The 12376-nt window shown below is 40.4% G+C and overlaps 1 long non-coding RNA gene across 3 annotated transcripts in view; it reads right to left on the bottom strand.

The window, feature by feature from the left end:
* The window catches only part of LOC141111979 (uncharacterized), a 178975-nt gene that overhangs the window by 60690 nt on the left and 105909 nt on the right, over positions 1 to 12376 (bottom strand). Inside the window, exon 3 of one of the 3 annotated variants that reach the window (XR_012236490.1) lies at positions 606 to 682. The exons of the other annotated variants lie outside the window; for them this stretch is intronic. This is a non-coding gene — a long non-coding RNA (uncharacterized lncRNA). The remainder of the gene's footprint in view (positions 1 to 605; positions 683 to 12376) is intronic. 3 annotated transcript variants of the gene reach the window in all.

Raw genomic sequence — 12376 nt, 5'->3', positions numbered from 1 at the left:
TCACCAGTGCAGTTCAGCATCATCATATGACTGGTGTGCTGGTGATCAGGGATACTGACTGGTAACAGTGTGTAAAAAATTATTATTTTTTGTATATCCTGTCTTTAGAGTAGTTCAGTGTCACCAAAGTTACACTGTACTATTCGGCGGAGGGGGGGGGGGGGGGGGCTGATCAGGGTTTTTTAAAATTTTTACACTGTTATTGCTTATACTGTGATGATCACGGTATAAGCAATAGTTTTAGCTGTTGTGAATGGTTTAACATTCATGAACAGCTTGCTTATGGTTGTGATTTGTGACTGGCTAAAGCTAATCATATGGCACAGGTAGCTATGACCACTCATTGCAATCACATCATACCCAGTTATCGATTATGGTAATCCGCTGTGTCCACCAGAGCGACGCGCTGCGTGCTCCTAACCTGGAACAGGCTGGATGATGTACAAGTAAATAATCCTGCCTGCTTGTGCTGGCTGCCTGCCCGCAATAAATGTAATGTGGGCGGTCCGGAAGAGGTTGAATAGTTCATTTGGGTCAAGTTAGATGTTACAAGGAGGAAGAAAAAATACAGTAAGAAACTATTTGAATAAATAAAAATGTATTACCTGGCCATTAGGTAGTGGATGCGTATGGATGATTTTTGAAGAATAAGGATATCATTTAGTGCTACTTTAAAGAAGCCCTGTTAAAGAAAACATTAATTTCAACAAAATATCTTCCTATGAGATTTTATACGCATTTAATGTAGCTTAGGAATGTTATTCACCTTGTGTAGACATCCAACAGCCCTGAGATGCTTCCATCACCTTGAATGTGATGTCTGCTGCAATAGCAGACTTAGAGCTGTCACTTAAGTGACACTCTATAGTATTCTTACTTGCTCTTCCCCCAGCAGCTACGTACAGTGCCTTGAAAAAGTATTCATACCCCTTGAAATTTTCCACATTTTGTCATGTTACAACCAAAAACTTAAATGTATTTTATTCAGATTTTATGTGATAGACCAACACAAAGTGGCCCATAATCGTGAAGTGGAAGGAAAATGATAAATAGTTTTCAAAAGTTCTCACAAATAAATATCTGAAAAGTGTGGCGTGCATTTGTATTCAGCTCCCTTTACGCTTATACCCCTAACTAAAATTTTGTGGAACTAATTGCCTTCAGAAGTCACTTAATTAGTAAATAGAGTCCACCTGTGTGTAATTTAATCTCAGTATAAATACAGCTGTTCTGTGAAGCCCTCAGAGGTTTATTAGAGAACCTTTGTAAGAATGTGCCGGATATGATAATCAATAGAAGAGCCTGTGTGACTGTATGAGAAGGTAGTATAGAGACTGTTAGTATTTGGCGAGATGGAGGTCAGAAGGTCTTCATAGATACAGTGCCTTGCAAAAGTATTCATCCCCTTGGCTTTTTACCTATTTTGTTACATTACAGCCTTTAGTTCAATGTTTTTTTTAATCTGAATTATATACGATGGATCAGAACACAATAGTCTAAGTTGGTGAAGTAAAATTAGAAAAATATATACATAAAACTATTTTTCAGAAATAAAAAACTGATGTTTGGCATGTGCGTATGCATTCACCCCCTTTGTTATGAAGCCCCTTAAAAAGCTCTGGTGCAACCAATTACCTTCAGAAGTCACAGATTTAGTGAAATGATGACCACCTGTGTGCAATCTAAGTGTCAAATGATCTGTCATTGCATATACACACGTTTCTGAAAGGCCCCAGAGGCAACACCTAAGCAAGAGGCACCACTAACCAAACACTGCCATGAAGACCAAGGAACTCTCCAAACAAGTAAGGTACAATGTTGTTCAGAAGTACAAGTCAGGGTTAGGTTATAAAAAAATATCCAAATCTTTGATGATCCCTAGGAGCACTATCAAATCTATCATAACCAAATGGAAAGAACATGGCAAAACAGCAAACCTGCCAAAAAACGGCCGCACACCGTTTGCGAAAAGGCATATGGGAGACTCCCAAAATGTATGGAGGAAGGTGCTCTGGTCTGATGAGACTAAAATTTAACTTTTTGGCCATCAAAGAAAACGCTATGACTGGCACAAACCCAACACATCCCATCACCCAAAGAACACCATCCCCACAGTGAAACATGGTGGTGGCAGCATCATGCTATGGGGATGTTTTTCAGCAGTGGGGATTCGGAAACTGGTCAGAGTTGAGGGAATGATGGATGGTGCTAAATACAGGGATATTCTTGAGCAAATCCTGTACCACTCCATGTGTGATTTTAGGCTAGGATGGAGGTTCACCTTCCAGCAGGACAATGACCCCAAACACACTGCTAAAGCAACACTTGAGTGGTTTAAGGGGAAACATGTAAAATGTGTTGGAATGGCCTAGTCAAAGCCCAGACCTCAATCCAATAGAAAATCTGTGGTCAGACTTAAAGATTGCTGTTCACAAGTGCAAACCATCCAACTTGAAGGATCTGGAGCAGTTTTGCAAGGAGGAATGGGCAAAAATCCCAGTGGTAAGATGTAGCAATCTCATAGGGACTTATCCAAAGCGACTTGGAGCTGTGATAGCCACAAAAGGTGGCTCTATAAAATATTGACTTTAGGGGGGTTAATAGTTATGCACATTGACTTTTTCTGTTTTTTTTTTTTTTTTGTCCTATTTGTTGTTTGCTTCACAATAATAAAAAAAAAAATCTTCAAAGTTGTGGGTATGTTCTGTAAATTAAATGATGCAAATCCTCAAACAATCCATGTTAATTCCAGGTTGTGAGGCAACAAAATACGAAAAATGCCAATGGGGGTGAATATTTTTGCAAGGCACTGTACTTGTGGTAATTTATATTATTTGATTCTTGACTTTTGTTGGTGAGTACATTCCTAAGCCTCGGTTCACACCAGAGGCGGCACGACTTGCAGGTCGCCTCACACGACTGCCCGGGCGACTTGCAAAACAACTTCTGTATAGAAGTCTATGCAAGTCACCCCAAGTCGCCCCCAAAGTCGTACAGGAACCTTTTTCTAAGTCGGAGCGACTTGCGTCGCTCCCCTTAGAACGGTTCCATAGCACAGAATGGGAGGCGACTTGTCAGGCGACTAGGTCGCCTGACAAGTCGTCCCTGTGTGAACCGAGCCTAAGGCAAGTGAATCTGTGGCTGATCAGAATGTTGCATAAACTCGATGTGATTTCTGAAGTATGTGTATTTTTTTTGCATGTGTCACATCCATGTATGGTCTTGTTGTGAACCAAGAAGACATTTCCGTTGCCTGGTGTTAACAAATGTAAATGTTTCCCTTTTGTTGAAGTTGCTTTGCTTTTGGAAACAACTTAGCAGTTTAAAAGGAAAGCTTTCACAAAAAATAAGGTGTTAGGCCAGTTCACATTTCTCTGAAAATAGATTCCTTATATTTTTCCTCTTTGCATCTTCAGTTGTAAACAGAAAATGTCACTATAAAGTGGACCTCTAAGTAACTTTACAAGTCAGACAAAATACATTCCTGACATGACCCAATGTACAGGAACAGTGTAATCAAGACAAAAACAAATTTGCACATTTACCATTCACATAGCAAGTCTTTGGCTCCAGGGAAGTAAATGTTCTCTAGCTGGCTGAGCGGTGCAGCCCGGGGGAGTTTCATCAGTCTCTGCAAGCAACAGGATTCAGGCAGGACCACCAAATAAATATGTGGTACATCACCACATTGACCACATCTAGGGTTGCCACCTCATCCCTTTAAAACCAAACATATATGAAGTACACAGGTTCTGAATTAAATTTACTTAGTGCCTTATCTGCATTAAATTAGCCACACAACCAGTGGCGTCTCCAGCTTTCATATTTAGGGGGGGCACATGGGGGGACAGGGACAAAAGCAGGGGGCAATTATGTATGTGTATGCAGCAGAGGAAAATAGAAGCAACACTTGGGGGGAAAACCAAGTGAAAAAATAAACTACAAATCAGCTTGGGCTGACTACCACTCAGCAAAGCAAAATTTGAATAGTCACCCCTGTTTAGGACAGAGTGTCTACATATGCAAGATATTATACTGGTGCTGGATATAGCATAATACATTGTGTGTTCTTTTAATGCTTTCTAACAATAAAATTTTACAGGATTTTATGCATGAAAGTTATATACCTTTTAGAGGACTGCACAATGAAACAGTTATTGGGGGCGAAGGACTGAGAAGAATTTGGAGATGGATGGCTGGTATTCCTGGTGGATGTTAAAATCATTTTTATTTGACCTTACTTATTTGATAAGTGGTCAAACATACTGCATTCTGGTCAGTGAGCCGTTTATAGGAAGTAGCACAGAGGCAATATATTGTCTTCTGGCATGGACTGAGGAATATCTGTTTCACGAGACAAATAGATTCCTGGACTGAACGCTTTTTCTCTTGGAGAAAGGACTTATTTAAGATTTGGAATATATGCATTCTACTATATTGTTAGGAATGAGCAGTATGCCTTCCAGACCTTTGTCCCTGAACGCAAAGGGTCCTAACAGCCAGCAAGACTTGAGACAATGTTCAGCCCTGTCCAGCCCTGTCCAGCCCCAGCCTTCCATTTACTTTGAGAGGCTACCTGCAGCAGCACTGGATGTTGCACCTGTCACCCCCAAGCACACTAAAACACTGTAGAGGGGGACGCACTGCAGCTGGATGACCCCAGTGTGCGAGGCCTTAGGCAGGCTAGAAAGTATTTGGTGGGATGGGGGACAGAATGTCCTCAAAGCTTCTTTTGGTAATGCATATTAATTTGGTTGATTATTGGCTTTGCTTTTGTTGGTTTTCTTCTGGAGAGAAGGCTAATTTATGTGATTTAAAGTTTGGAATATATGTATTCTATGACATTGTATATATTAGGATATTGTTCATTTTCAGGTTAATTTTCTTTTTTAAGGGAAAAAAGTGTTGGTACATATTAGTATTACTTATTGTCTTTTTAAACATTTAGCACAGCTCTGAGTGGTTTTGGTTTGGTTAGGTTTATAGAAGTGCAGAGCAACTAAAAATAAATAAATACCTGGAAGTGCACAATACCTAGATCTGTATTCATAAAAAATTCATAGAGCTAATCATCCTGTGAAACTGCATGCACATTTGTTCTGAGTGAATAGAGGCAGAAACAAATTTAATTAGGCTATTTTCTCTCCAGGTCGAATGTTTATAATTCATAGAGAGAAGGATGAATCGGGAAAATATTGCCTTATGGCCATTAGATGGGGCTGATGAACTTAGGTAATAAAAACCTATCACTATGATCAACGGCATCGCCTAGTGCCCATAGTGCCGTATTCCCCTGGTTTACTATTCTGTATAAATGAAAAAATATTCAACCTGCAGAGAAAATAGCCTAATAATATTTGTTTTTTGCCCCATTACCACAAATTGAATTTATATGAAGTTTCACAGAATGAACAGCTCTGTGATTTTTTTTTTTCTTTATAAATACACCCCTTAATTTGTATGAGTGTAACATTAAAAAATATGTGACATTAGGCAGTACACTTTAGCACGGGTTTTAATATTAACCGCTTGCGGACCAGCGCACGACGATGTACGTCGGCACACTGGCACGGCTGGGCAAATGGGCGTACCTGTATGTCCCCTTTAAATCATGGGCTAGTGGGCGTGAGTGTGCCGGCGGGTCCTGGACTCGATGCCTGCTGGTGGCCCGCGATCGTGGCACGGAGAGGCAGAACGGGGAGATTTAAACAAGGCATTTCCCTGTTGTCTAGCAACATGACAGAGATCTACTGCTCCCAGTGATCTCTGTCATGTTCTAGTGAGCCCATCCCCCCTACAGTTAGAACACAGTGAGGGTAACCCCTTCCCTGACAGTGTCATTTACACAGTAATCAGTGCATTTTTATAGCACTGATCGCTGTATAAATGTCACTGGTCCCAAAATAGTGTCAAAAGTGTCCGATGTGTCTACTGCAATGTCGCAGTCATGATAAAAATCGCAGATTGCCGCCATTACTAATAAAAAAAAATTAATAATAAAAATACCATAAATCTATCCCCCATTTTGTAGATGCTACAACTTTTGCGCAAACCAATTAATATACGCTTATTGCGATTTTTGTTTTTACCAAAAATATGTAGAAGAATACGTATTGGCCTAAATTGAGGAAGAAATTCGTTTTTTTTATATTTTTTGGGGATATTTATTATAGTAAAAAGAAAAAAATATTGCTTTTTTTAAAAATTATCGCTCTTTTTTTGTTTATAGCGCAAAAAATAAAAACCGCAGAGGTGATCGAATACCACCAAAAGAAAGCTCTATTTGAGGGGAAAAAAGGATGTCAATTTTGTTTGGGTGCAACTTTGCACGACCGCGCAATTGTCAGTTAAAGCGACACAGTGCCGTAATGCAAAAAGTGCTCTGGTCAGGAAGGGGGTAAATCCTTCCGGGGCAGGAGTGGCTAAAAGGTGAACCCCCACACTCAGCCAAAATTGTGATATGCTGTATGTTTGCACTATCATGCTGTAAATAAGTGCAAATACTGTTACATTGTATTAAAAAATGTACCTGCTGCAGTCTACCCAGATCCTGAATAGGATCCTGGGAACTATGACAGCCACAATAATTATTTGTTGGTATAATGAGTCACCAGTTCCTGGGAAAGTAAAGAAGGGAGTCATAAAAACTCCAAAAAACTCCAATATCCTCAGTTGCTTCTGCACATATACTTGCTATAGGCATAGCACCATCTGTTGGCTGACAAAGAGAAGCACCGTCCATTTATGCTGCAAGGCTGGCAAAGGTTGTGGGGTTCTTATGATTTTGTATAGACTAGCCAGCAATGTCATGCATAGGAGGGCTGCACCAGAAAGCTAGATGCTTGAATTATGCCGTATCTTAGTGGCCATTAGAGCATTGTGTAAACCAAGTGCAGTAAGAACCATGATCAATAAAGAGTAAATTAAGAGTATCAAAGTGGAATTCCAGCTAAAGTCTAAAGCATCCTAAAAATTCCTGCCCCCCTCCAAATTAACCATGTAAAAAAGATGCATATACTTACCTATTTTTAGCCCGTCCAGTGCGATCACATTAATCTGCTCCCCCGTGTCAGACAGCGGCGGCTACAAGAGAGAGGATGGAGTACTGACAATGGCTGGGACATGGGAGCCACTGGCTGGCACGGCCTATGAAAGCCACAGAAACCAATCTGAATATATATTTGTCTGACGTTTTCAAAGTGTATTGTAATTGGTTGCTATTGGTTACTGTACTTGAAGGACCGCTATTGCAGAATAATTTGTATTCTGATAACCCCATGTTTTTAGTATTTTATTCAAATAGTATTTTTTTCAAATATTCAAAAAAAAAAAAAAAAAAAAAAGGGTTGTCTTGAACCATGAACTATGAATTAAGGCAAGAGCTGCTGACCCTCGTCCACAATACAGTCTAATAATATATTTAAACATGGCAAACTGTGTATTGTATTACTGAGTGATGCTTCTGCATAAAATGTCTAGAAGTTTGTGTTAGCGTTTTTGAGAATTCATAATGGCTATCTTTTGCTATAATAAAAGCAATATAATGTAAGTAAAACCAAAACAGGCAAATAAATCACCAATCCCAGCGCACATGAAATAATATAGATATTGAACATACAAAGTTCATTGCATAATAAGCCACTACTATATTTAAAAATTGTCCATCATAACCGTATATGCTTGAAATCAAATAAAATCATTAAAGCATTAGCGGCGTTCAACCGATGTATTAAACACCATATGCATCCAAACAGTTCATCACGTGATCAATGCAACCGATAGTGGAGTATCACCACTCTAGGATCTTGAAAGTGTTAGGGATGATCGAACATAACTGTCCCTTCACCACACCTTGTGATAACCTCTACCTTCAGATTTTTTTTTTTAGCCCGTGGTGTGTGAACACACTCCAAAAACGCCACCCGGTGCAAAAAAAAAAGGAGTACACACCAAAAAGGAAAACAAAAAGTGCACATAGGGTGTATATATGGTCCTCCAAGATAGAAGGACAATGCCCTGATCCCCCAGGGTGTTAGGCTCCAGACAGGGACTGGGGTACTTTCACATGGTCCATTTGGCTGAAGCCAGACAGCCCCCGTTCTCTGGGAGGTCACAGACCGGAACAGACCACTCCAAGTACTAGGTGGGGCTCCCCCAAAGGGAGACCCCATGAGAGAGAGTGAACTAAGCCAGAAGGACGTGTCCACCCCCTCCCAAGACTTTTAGGGCAGGCCCGAGGACCTATACCCTACTCATCAAACGTGAAACAGTGTACAAACCCGACAACCAAAAAAAAAAAATACATGAAGTGACAACACAAGACAAACAACATAAAGGTGGGGAAAAGGGAAGTGGAGAAAGTGCATATGGTGCCATGGTGCATGGCTGGCCCTGAGACCAGGAATAAATAATTTCTCTGGTCCTGGCCAAAAGGCAGGAGTGGAAAAAAGTGTGCAAAGTGCAGTGACCTTAGTGCCATAACTCAAAATGACCCGCATCACTTTGAGACTACGGCACCCCTGGACTGCCACTCCAGGGGCACATACACCATGGGCTTCTTTCAACCACAGCCAGACCAGACCCCCCCCTGGTGGTCAAAGGGGGTCAGTGCTCTTTCCCGAAAGACTGATAAGGACAGGAACCACACCAAATCTTGGCCAGAAGGCCAGGGACCCGACCCTTTGGCCAGACCCAGTGCCTCTCCATCCCCATCAGGAGGTAACCCTTTCGGCTTTCTCTAGAGGAGACCTATTAACGGCCCTCAGTTCATCGAGCAGTTCAGTTTCGGCTCTCCCCAATACTCACCGACCAGGTTACCATTACCATTACACTAAGTGGATTTGCATAGCCACCGCCACCCCTAACCTACCACTGTAGATCAGGGACAGTAGCAAAGCGCCACCACTTGGTAACTGATAAGAACAGATACTACACTTGATCTTAGCAAAAAGGATGTTGCACTCACCAGATCCTCAAAAATTAATCACCTTTAGATAATATCCTGATCGCATGAAGTCTCCCTAGAGACAAGATCCTTCTCTGATCACAGTGACACTCATATCAAATAGAAATAGGCTACATAGCATATTCCTGTTACAACATTTTATTCCCCATGAACCCCCTTAAAAATGCATCTACAAAAGATAAAACAATTTCAGCATAAACATATCAAATAAAACAAAAAGTGTGGCGCTTAATGATGTCTATTATTGCACAAAGACCTACCCAGAATAGAAATCTGGAGGCATGTTGTGCAATAAAAGTTTTAATGGAACACTCAAACTAAGAAGTGTATAGATACCTGTGAAAAACTAAAAAAATAGGAAATACATACATGAGTATATAAAGCCTGTAAAATATCGAACATAAACATGGTCTAAATACACATGTGTTTACACAAGGGGTGAATGTATATTTCAACACATATCTGATTGTGTGTATCACCAGATATAAAATGAATACAGTGTCAACTATATTACTGATACCCAAAACTCAAACAAAAAAGTGGAATATCAATAAAAGGTGATATGAGTACAATACTGTGCATAAACTGGAGTATATATGAAATAACTAAATATCATATATAGAAACAGTCATAAATGTTACAACTGTAAAGCATGTAAAGCACACCAAACAAATAAATTAAACTTAGAGGTCTAGCAACACATATTGAGCCATAAGTGTCGCCTGAAATGACAGGCAACCAGTTTACGGTGGCTAGGATGATGCACCACCTGAATGTGAGGTATAAGTGTGAATATGTAAAGTGATAGTGGTGATAAACGCATGTGAATGTGTTATCTCTTAGAAAAACCCAACGTGATCTGTGAACCAAAAAACTAATACATAATGTAGATATAAAAATGACTGCAACTATAAAAGATGAAAAGTAAATATCATCCCTGAAGGGGAGAAAAAAAATAAGTCTGCATAAAGGTATGTCAAACGCTCATGTGAATGGCTTCAATGTGTATAAATTTAATTAGTCTGTGTATTCAGTGTTGAAAGTAGGCACTCAGACAATACTGGTCAAACTTCAAACAGTAGAGGAGAAGATGAGGTACCCTTACCAGAACAGGTGGACTCACAAGCCGAAGGCGGTGAGTCAAACAAGCTTGTACCGAAATACGTTAAGTAGAGATGTTAGCCCAAAAGGATGTAGATGTAGAACTTTATCCTGGGAGAGATCCGTGGGAAGACCCTGGCTACTACTCACCAACCATCAAGCGTGGATATTAGCGACTGGAAACCTCCATGGTGGCAAAACTGAAGCAATATTACCCGCCCTGATCTCCAATCCTCTCAAAAATTATGGAAATTCCCAAAAGAAAAAATGCCTCCACATAGTATAAATCCACATATGAATGGGGAAATTTATTTAAAACTGATTTCCAGCCCCCAGACAAGCAAGGGCAAAATATAGATCAAACAGGATAAAAAGCTCTATAAAATCGTGGCTCAGAAAGCATATCAAATCCAACGCGTTTCGTCTGCAGAGACTTCAACTAGGTTCCAGTTTTTTTTAATAAAAAATAGATGAAAGAAATCTGCAGCTGCAGTCCCCAATTAGTGAATCATCAATACAAACTGCAACAATATTCTCCTGCGCATGAGTGTTATACCCCAATCAGAAATGTAACTACGTGGCAAAGATGGATAATTCTCTTGAAGCCTTGCTGCCCTCTAGGACAGGTTGTCCTCAAACCACTGTAAAAATAGATGAAAGCACAGAGTCCCCAGTCATACAGGCGCCACCATCACAGAATTCTGTAATCATCAGGTCCCTTACATATAGCCCCCCAAACACACAATCGTCGCCCTCCCCAATCACAGACCCCAACCCCATTTTGGCAACTCATAATGCTGATCCAGAGCAAACAGGGTCCCTTGTTCAAGGCGCCCCAGGGGATCTCAGACAGCACCCTGGTTGAGAAACACTGTTCTAACATTTAAGAACCTATTAATCTACAATGTGTATTAAGACACCTCAAAATCCATCAGAATATAAAGCAGCAATATAGAAAAAGATTACTTCTGTGACTATGAGACACTCCTGGGCCATGGCCCTGAGGATTGCTTTAACTGTTATACCGCGTACACACGAGCGGACTTTCCGGCAGACTTGGCCGGCGGACCGGACTCCGTCGGACAATTCAATCATGTGTGGGCTCCAGCTGACTTTTTTTCCCAAAAAATCAGACGGACCTAGAAATAAAACATGTTTCAAATCTTTCCGACAGACTTGAGTCCGGTCGAAAAATCCGCTCGTCTGTATGCTAGTCCGACGGACAAAAACCGAGGCTAGGGCAGCTATTGGCTACCAGCTATCAACTTCCTTATTTTAGTCCGGTCGTACGTCATCACGTACAAATCTGTCGGACTTTGGTGTGATCGTGTGTGTCAAAGTCAGTTTGTTTGAAAGTCCGGCGGACCTACGCTGCAAAGTCCGTCGGAAAGACTGTCGGACCTATTCCGTTGAAAAGTCCGCTCGTGTGTATGTGCCATTACAGCCCCACAAGCCCACAGAGTACCAGGAAGACTAGAAAAGCAAATTTGTGTATACAGGCCAAAGTAGGGGCAGAATAAAGAATTACATAGTATAGGTTGAGGGTCAGGCCTGAAGAAAAGCAATGCAGCTGTAGTACAGGCTCAGGACAAGGGCTGGTGGCAGACAATTGATTAAGAAAAACCAGAATATAACCTAGACGATAACCCAAATGTATTACCAGTATAGCAGGCAAGGATATAAGAAAGCAGGAAAGCTGAAATATTAACAGGAAGGAAGTAGAGAAGAACCAAGAGACAAGTGGATTTAGTACCAGAAACAAACATCAGGCTACGAGGAACAAAAGAGTGTTTAAGATCATCAATTAAAGTCATTACCAGGAAAACTAGAGTTCACTGTACTACATTAATGATTCAAGAATAAGGCACCAAAAGGAAGGTATCAACACAGAAGCAGCTGGGTGCCATCGGAAGATAAACACCTACTGGAAGCTGGAGACATATGCAAAGCTCTGAGAAGCATACCAAGTATCGTATTGATATGAATACACCGGTAGATCAAAGTCAATTTTATAAAAAAACTGTGTTTTTTTATCTTTGGGTTGTTGCTAGCAAATGTTATCACATGTTAGATCCTTATAGTTCTTGGGAATCCCAGTGATAAAGTATATTGAACTGGAATTTCAATTTCATCAAATGATATGGCAAAACCATTGCCATGTCTCCCCAACAGACCCTCCATAACACAGAAAAATCTGAGAATATGTCAGAAAAATGCAATGGTAAGGTGAATTAGAAAATAAAAAATCTTACTTGAACTTATAATTAAAATGTTTTGTTACCTCTTTGTTACCACATTATATAGTGGACT

The sequence above is a fragment of the Aquarana catesbeiana genome, linkage group LG11 (genome assembly GCF_042186555.1).
Source record: "Aquarana catesbeiana isolate 2022-GZ linkage group LG11, ASM4218655v1, whole genome shotgun sequence".
Lineage (NCBI taxonomy): Eukaryota > Metazoa > Chordata > Amphibia > Anura > Ranidae > Aquarana > Aquarana catesbeiana.
This window is presented reverse-complemented; position numbering and strand designations above follow the sequence as displayed.